This window comes from Trichosurus vulpecula, chromosome 1 (assembly GCF_011100635.1).
Source record: "Trichosurus vulpecula isolate mTriVul1 chromosome 1, mTriVul1.pri, whole genome shotgun sequence".
NCBI classification, from domain to species: Eukaryota; Metazoa; Chordata; class Mammalia; order Diprotodontia; family Phalangeridae; genus Trichosurus; species Trichosurus vulpecula.
In genome coordinates, this window is record NC_050573.1 from 469,483,478 (window position 1) to 469,491,822 (window position 8,345).

At 41.0% G+C, this 8,345-nt stretch overlaps 1 protein-coding gene across 1 annotated transcript in view; it reads right to left on the reverse strand.

Annotated features, from left to right (window-relative positions):
• The window catches only part of ERAP1 (endoplasmic reticulum aminopeptidase 1), a 47,965-nt gene extending 40,369 nt beyond the window's left edge, over nt 1–7,596 (reverse strand). Inside the window, exon 1 of the mRNA XM_036768180.1 lies at nt 7,384–7,596. The gene's annotated coding sequence lies outside the window, so the exon portion shown is untranslated. The remainder of the gene's footprint in view (nt 1–7,383) is intronic.
• Nucleotides 7,597–8,345: the final 749 nt, after the last annotated feature.

The following is an 8,345-nucleotide window of genomic DNA, read 5'->3' on the forward strand; positions in this document are numbered from 1 at the left end:
GAGCCCTGCTTCCCTCTGCTGTTCTGTGGGTTCTGCCGTTCTAGAATTGGTTCAGAGCCATTTTTATAGGTTTTTGGAGGGACTCGGGTACGGAGCTCACTCTAGTCCGTGCTTACCAGCCGCCATCTTGGCTCCCCCCCCCTGTGTAAATCGCCCTTGGGAATTTTAAGGCAAATCAGTAAAAATAAAATCACTGCCATATAAATGAGATAAAACTATTCCTATATAATGAGGGATGGCTGACAGCTCAGCTTTGGAACTGCCATCAAAACTGAACTCAAGGCACATTCTTGGAGATTTTCAGCATCTCCTGTCTCTCCACTGGGGCCTCAGATGGCTATAAAGAATATCTTTCAATAAATTTCATTTGGATATGTGTATGGACTCTCTCTCCCCCTTTCCCTTAATAAGCTTGTATGCTGATTTACCACAAAATCATCCATTTGGAGAGGCATTTGCCTGCCAAATGAGGGAATTTAAAGAGATAATAATTCATCAATTCTCTTTTTAATTCCATGAAAAAAAACCAGTGGATTCAAAAATAACATTAATTCAGTAACTTTAGCCAAGTTACTTTATCTTTCTAGGTCCAGGTTTCTTCATCTGTAAAACGGGGGGTTTGTAGTAAATGATTTCTAAGTTCTCTTTCAGCTATAAAATTCTGAGTTTCTGCTCAACTTTCCAAAAATGAAAAGAGAGGTCTCATGAAGTAATGACTTCCTAGTCCCTGGGAGTATTCAAATAGCCAAATGATTGTTTATTAGGTGTCTTCCTACTTTAAGATTCATTGATTCTGTAGGGATTAAATAAATATTTATTGAATGAGTGAATTTAGTACTGCAAAAATTATCATTCTCTTCACCACACTGTTCGAATATTCTGGCATTAATAACAGGATAGGTCCAGCATTATTACTTGACATCTTGTTCAAGCTTTCTTCCAACCTTCCCAAGATTAATTAGAAAGACTATGACCTTCTTGGCTTGCCTCATTTCTAAGAATGAACATTTCATTTAACATAAATTATTTGATAATTCTTGTCAGATTCATGCTTCCTAATGGATTATGATTGTGCTGCTAATAATTTTCTCTCCCCAAGTTCTACAGACTCCAGTGAAATATCTCAAAGGACCATCTCATTCACAGTAAATGACCTCTGCCACTAGAAAAAAATGCAATTTCTTTTAGTCCAAGAGGCCAGTTTAATTCAAACATATCATAATTGGGTTCTTTTCTCTTTTTTTATTTCCTCACATCTAGTACTCCCTCATTTCTCCTTTGCATAGCAAAGAACATATACCATGCTCAGTTTCAACCCCAAGTACTATTTAGCATTCCTGTTCTATAAATATTGATCCTTCCTTTTACAGCAAAAGAATCAAGTGTGAGTCTACAATACAAAATGAGGGAATGAGAGGTGTGGGGTTTTGTTTTATTTTGATAACTGACACCAAGGACACCAGCAAGGAATTTAAATCGTATCTCTCTAGTTATAAACTAATTAAGTTTAAGAATCTAGGAATTCCTCAGTCATTTCAGTCACATCTCACTCTTTATGACCTCATTTGGGGTTTTCTTAGCAAAGATACTGGAGTGGTTTGCCATTTCCTTCTCCAGCTCATTTTACAGATGAGGAAACCGAGGCAAACAGCATAAAGTCACTTGCCCAGGGTAACACAGCTAGTAAGTGTCTGAGGCCAGATTTTAACTCAGGTAGATAGATGAGTCTTCCTGACTCCAGGCCCAGCACTCTATCTACTGCACCACCTAGCTGCCCCCTCAAGGTGGTCAGAAAGTCCGTTTAGGACTTTCTGTCCTAAGGAGCCATTTAGTTTTGTAGTATCATATATTTGATACAAAAAGATATTTTAGAGGCCATCAAGTCCAGCCTCCTAATTTTACAAATAAAGAGACTGAGGTCAAGAAAAGTTAAGTGTTACAGTTTACCCGTAGTAGAGACAGGATTTGAACTCAGGTCTTCCAGCTTCAACTCCAGTGTTCTATGAAACCATGGTACCTCTGCTCCAGACTCAACCCTGGTAGCTTTACTAAGTAGCTTTGTCTTCATGTGCCTCACTGAAGAGCACAAAGCCTAGGACAAGTCTCCCCCACATCTGCACAGCTCCATGGAGAAGAGACAGTCAAAGGATGCATGGGAGGAGTAGGTGCTGGCTGTCAACTGTCAGCTACCTACAACCACAAACTCAACTGCATCCAAAATACTGAAGAGGTACCATCTACACCATAGGTCACACTGGTGTTTGAACTGGACACTCTATCTCTCATTGCTGTGTATTCCTTCAAGCCTTCCTGTACCTGAAATATCTACTTATTTCCTGCAAGATTCAGCTCAGCTGCCACCTCTTCTAGAAAGCTGTCCCTGGTCCTTCATTGTTAATGCCATTTCAGTATTCACATTACCTTTTATTTATTTATATAAAATTGCACTCCCTAGTAAAACATAAGCTTTTTCAGAACACAGGATGCCTGGTGTTTATCTTTGTATTCCCAATACCTTAGGTAAGCACATAAATTTTTTTTTAATTTAGTTGAATTATGATGGCTGAACTCTATTTGATGATTTTTTTTAGAGAAAGCTTCTAATGTATTTCGTGTTGACATGCTATCATCCTAAAACATCTTTCACAGTCAGCTTTGTCAATGCTAATGCAGCTGGCTATCTATCTAACAGCTGTTTGCAAAAACAGGAAAAAAATCTAGCTACCTTTGAAGTCTCAGTAAGAAGGGAAGAGGAGACTTTTTAAAAGGAGTCAAAAATCTCTTCCTCTCTACACTGGGGCCCCATGGAACCCCAGGGGCAGGATGGAGCTGGGAGGTGGAGCAAAAAAGTAACCAGATAGTGTCCCCTTTTTAGTGAGGTTTTAAAATAATTTTGCTCAATTTTTTTAACTTTTAAATTGTTTATTTAAACAGTGGTTCCCAAAATTTTTGGTCTCAGGGCCCCTTTACACTCTTCAAAATTATTAAGCATTTTCCATGGAACTCTTGTTAATGAGTTATCTATCAATATTTCCTATATGATAAATTAAAACATCTTAGTATGCTGAAAATAATTTTGATCTCATGTCTCCCCTGCAAAGCTCCCAGGGACCCTTGGGGTTTTCCAGACCACACTCTGAAAACCACTGATTTAAAACAGTGCTTAGAAACTTTCACTGAAGCCAAATATGATTCCAGAGGATTGATGATGGAGCATGCTACCCACTTCTTGACAGGAGGCAACAAACTCAAACTGCAGAATAAGATATAAATTTTCATATGTGGACAATGTGGGGACTTGTTTTGTTTCATTATATAAATAATAGATTTATAATTCACACACAATCCTCTCTGGTTCTACTACATACATAGAAGTGACCATTTTCCTTGGTGTTTGTTAAATTCAGAATTTTAAAAAGAGAAAAAATACACAAAAGAAAACAGAAGGAAGGGGACACAGCAAAGCAGGGAATTTGTGTTACTATCATATAAAATAGAATATCTATTTTTAAAACTACAGAAGTTCACACTTCACATACAATCCTTTTTTTCTATCCTCTGTATAACCAAATGTCCATGTTTGCTCAGTTCATTATAAAAAAAATTTGTAAAGAAATTTTTTTAAAACTTTCAATGAGTTATAAAAAAAGAATATTAATAGTTGGAGGCCTTTTCCCCACCTAATATGTGTTTAACCAGAATTAGCTTTTTAATCCCAATTCAAGCTTTTCTTTGAACATAGGGAAAAGGAGAGCAAGTTTCAAACATCCTATAACAACAGTGTTGCTAGCAGCTGTTGTGGGGGTGAAAGACCAACAACAAGAGCACACAGAAGGGCTGCTAGCACAGGTTTCTTTGATCTGCTTTTTTTAAGGAAAGCAACTTTAAGGGGCTAGCCTTCTTACTTTAATTAAACATACATATACCATTCACGTAGTTCAGGGGGGAAAGCCAGCACCCTGAACTTCAGAGCAAATACAAATAGAAATTACAAACAGATCAACAGACAGGCTTTTATCTATCTGGCCAAATCACAATACATACATAGTTACCAGAGAGAAGCACCAACATCTGGCTTTTCAAAGCTGGGGGAGCTGCTTCAATGGCTACCCAGAGTCTTATCACCAACACTCTTTCAATGAGTGTGCCCCCTAAAGGCAAAATGCTAACCTCTGAGTTTATATACACTTCTTCAGGGTCAGAGGGCATCACAACCATTTGACTTAAAGCTACATGACTTAGGGCTTCTTCTGACTTAAATGCTTGCTCAGGGTCAGAGGGTGTCAAAGCCACGTGAAATAGGCCTTCCCTTGATGTAAGGAGGTCATCAAAGACTCCTGATTCAATCAAAGATTCCTCAGTGCTGAGAAGCACTCCAAAACAGAGACAACAAAAAGTCCACTTTGCTTGACATTATATTTGAAAGGTAAAACTCATCAAAGGTACTTGATTACCTCAGTATTCCAAAAGAGGAAACAGTAAAAAAAAAAAAAAAAAAAAAGGTCCAACCCTAATTACCATAACAGATCTGACAACTTTTGTACAGAAATGGGTCAGAACTAGGGCCAAGAAAGACAGACCTCTTGAATGAAGTTCTCTGGAGAGGGAACTTTTAATAAATGAATGGTTTAATGTCAAAATATGTTTGTCTCTATGGCCTAAATAATTTTGTTATGTTGGGGAACATGTCATGATGAAGGCTCAAAGCCTCCACTGCTGAGGTCAAGTCATTTCTCTTCCAGACTTGAGTTTTGTCAGCTTTAAATAAGAGTGGTGGACAGGACAGCCTCTAAGGTACTATCCAGCTCTAAATTCTTTTAAACTTACAGGCCTCTGTGTTTCTTAGGCCCTCAGAAGGAAAGATGTCTCAATGTTATTTTGGAGGCATTTGTTTTGCATTGTTTTGTCCTGAGAGTCTATGGGTATGCTAGAGTCAATGCAAACTGGCTCCCAATAGGCAACCATTAATTTTTCAGTGTGAGCATTTACACCTTGGAAATCTGCAAATGCTACAAATCAGGCTTGATTTATTATTGTGTTGCTTGCCTAGACCAGGGGTGGGGAACCTGAGGCCTCAAGGTCACATGTGGCCCTCTAGGTCCTTAAGTGCCCTCTGATTGAACCCAAACTTCACAGAACAAATCCCTTTAATAAAAGGATTTGTTCTGTAAAACTTGGACTCAGTCAAAAGGCCGCACTTAAGGACCTAGAAGGCCACATATATGCATATGTAATAGACAATGGTAAGGTGCTGTTATGCAGTTTTGTAGATTTTTTTCAAGTAGTGTAAGCTTTTCTGTGTGGTCCATTGATGCATGTAGATAAGATCAATGAATTCTCAAATAACAATTTTTTCTCTCTATCAATAGGAAACCCCAAGGCAAATGAGGAAACCATTTTTATTGGAAGTCCATCATGTTTGCTGCCAGAAGGTAATGTTTTTCAGTTTACTAAATTTTCACTTGGCCTTTTCAGTATAATAGGCTGAAGGGGGTTCACTAGCTATCTTCAAGGTTTGGTCAGCAAAATAATAATAAGAAGGAGGTGGATGAAGAAGAGGAGGAGGAAGAGAAGAAGAAGAGTGAGAAGGAGGAGATGGAGAAGAGAAGGAGAAGGAGGAGGAGGAGGAAAAAGAGAAGGAAAAGAAGAAGGAGAAGGAGGAGGAAGAGGAGGAGGATAAGATGAAGGAGGAGAGGAAGAAGAAGAAGAAGGAGGAGGAGAAGGAGGAGGAGGATGACAAGAAGAAGAAGAGGAGGAGGAGGAGGAGGAGGAGAAGGAGGAGGAGAAGGAGGAGAAGGAGAAGGAGGAGGAGGAAAAGCTTTTGCAAAAATGATATAGTAGTATTGAAGATATTACTTATGAGTACTGTGGTACTTTGTAACTACTGAATTGTGAGATAAGCTAGATTAGTAATGACTACATAAAATAATGTGAAAAAGGAAAAGTAAAAATTTTAAGTACTTTGTGTCAAATTTTAAAAATTCAAATTAAACTTAAAAGTGTGACCTGCATTTTTTTCCCCAAAGAGCTGTTAAACATGCACCAGCATACCCTTGCCGAGGCAATTTATTTTTGTTCCCTTTATCTGAATAATTTTTTCTTTAGTTTGGAGCAAATCTAGTTACTTATTGTAGTTTTCTCTGAACTACCAGTAACATAATTTAATACCTAGGAAATACAAAATGAGAACCACTGGAGGAAAAAAAACAAAACAAAACAAAAACCCTCAAGAAAAAGTTGAGCTCTTTCTGCTTTTGCTTTAGGACTTTTAATTGTACTGAATTAACTATGTAAATCACTGAGAAAAGAGGCCTGCTAGTTAGAGGGGCTTGTTGGGACAAGAGGAGAAATGTTGGAAAGCAAAGAAAATCTCTAATTCATTTTTGGTGGGAAAAGAAAGTGATCTCTGGGTGGAGTTATAAAGACTCCTGCCTAATTCCACAGCACTTAAACCTGGACAGAATCAAGGTAAGTAGTACTGGAGGAAATGGGAAAATCGAACTCACCAGTCTCTAGGAGACTCAGGTAAGGAAGGAAAGGGAGATGTCCTCATACTAGCAATGAGCCCTCCTTAACCCTACTGCTCAATAAGGACCAGAAGACTACAATTCCCAGGAGGCCCCGCGGCTTCAGCAAACTCCAGACTGAAGTCCGTCCTACTCCCTAGGCCTGACATTAGAGCAGCATCTTAGGAGCTTTCAATTCATCAGGGAGAAGGCTGCACGTAGATCTGAGTGGCGTTTTATCTGAAACCTGAGCCAGAGCAGCTGTGGCCGTAGCAAGGAAGAGGTTGGCTGAGTGGGGACAGCCGGCGGACTTTCCAAGCGCAGCTTCTGAAGGCGTCCAGGCTGGGGGAGGGAGGGAGGAGGATCCAAGCAGATTGACGGATCCTGCCTTGCCACACTGAGGGCTGAGTCCAGGCCAGAGCTGGCAACGGTCCAAGCTCCCCTTCCGATGACAATGTGGCAGCCCTTCTGGCTCATCCTCGGTCCCCCCTGGATCCACCGGCTCTGCTCTTGCAAACCAGTATTCCCCACTCCCGGCGCTGACTCACAAAGCGCCCATCCCCACTCTCGGCGCTGACTCGCAGAGCGCCCATCCCCGGCTCCACACTGCACTGGGGCTGCTGCTGGAGGCGTCCAGGTGCGCTGCCTGACCAGCTCGGACACTCCCTGCTCCCCTAATGCTGCAGGCTCGTGGGGAGGGCACATCCGGACCCCTGGCCCAGGCACTTACACCTCTTTCCTCCCCCGCCCAAGTGGGAGAGGAGCCGGGGGGCCGGTGGAGGCCAGAAGCCCCAATCTCCTTTAGAGTCCCTTCTCTCCCTCACTCCCCCTGGCCTCCCCCACCCTCCATCTCAATACAGACTCGGTGTTCTGGTACCTGAGTTTCTGAGGGCCGGAGCCCGCGGTTCCACGCACGTCCTTTGCAGCTTAGGCCTCTAAGTGGGGGGACTGAAAGTGAAAGTAGAACCAAGAGAGAGGAGGGAAGGCCGGGTAAAGGTGCAGCCGCCCTGCCTCGAGCATGCTGATGTCTGAAATGGGAAGCTATCCCGAGATGCAGGAAAGGATGGAATAGAAACATGGCCCTAGGTGTGTCCGTACCCCTGTAGTAATCCAGAATTTCGGGCTCTAAGACTCTAACAGCATCAGCAAAGCTGTGGGAAGACACCTGGCAGTAACCAATTTAGTGTAGGGCATTGGAGGAAGGGAGGCAAAGCGATAATAATTCTCACTATTATAATATACAGCAGTTTTACATACATTTTCTTACAACCTTATGAAATATACATTGTAATCTTCATTTATCAATCTGTATTTATTGATCAGAATCCCTTAAATTGGAAGAATGCCCAGAAACCAAAACAGTAAGTAGGAATACAATTCAACAGATGTGTATTAGGCACGATTATGTCCATTGTGCCAAGTGCTGGAAGAGATCCAAATAAGTATAAATAAGACTAAGTCCCTGTCCCAGTCTAATAGGAGGGAGATGATATCACAGGTAAATTTAATTCAAACTGGAAAATGACAAAGGACAATGGATATGAGAACATATGAGGATGCATTCAGGAAAGGCGGAATGGAGCTGACTTTTGCAATAGGCCTTGAATAATGAGTATCTCCTAAACAGGAAGTGACGAACAAGAACATTCTAGGTACCCGAAGGTCAGGAAGTTTGCAATACATTGTGGTGAAAGGAATAATAGGTAGAATCTGGCATGGGAAACCACTGTATAATTACACTGAAAAAGTGTTTTGGAGCCAGATTTTGACCCTAGGAAGTTACTTCCATTCTCTGGGTCAGTTTCCTAATCTACTAGAAAAAAAAAGTGGAGGAGTGGA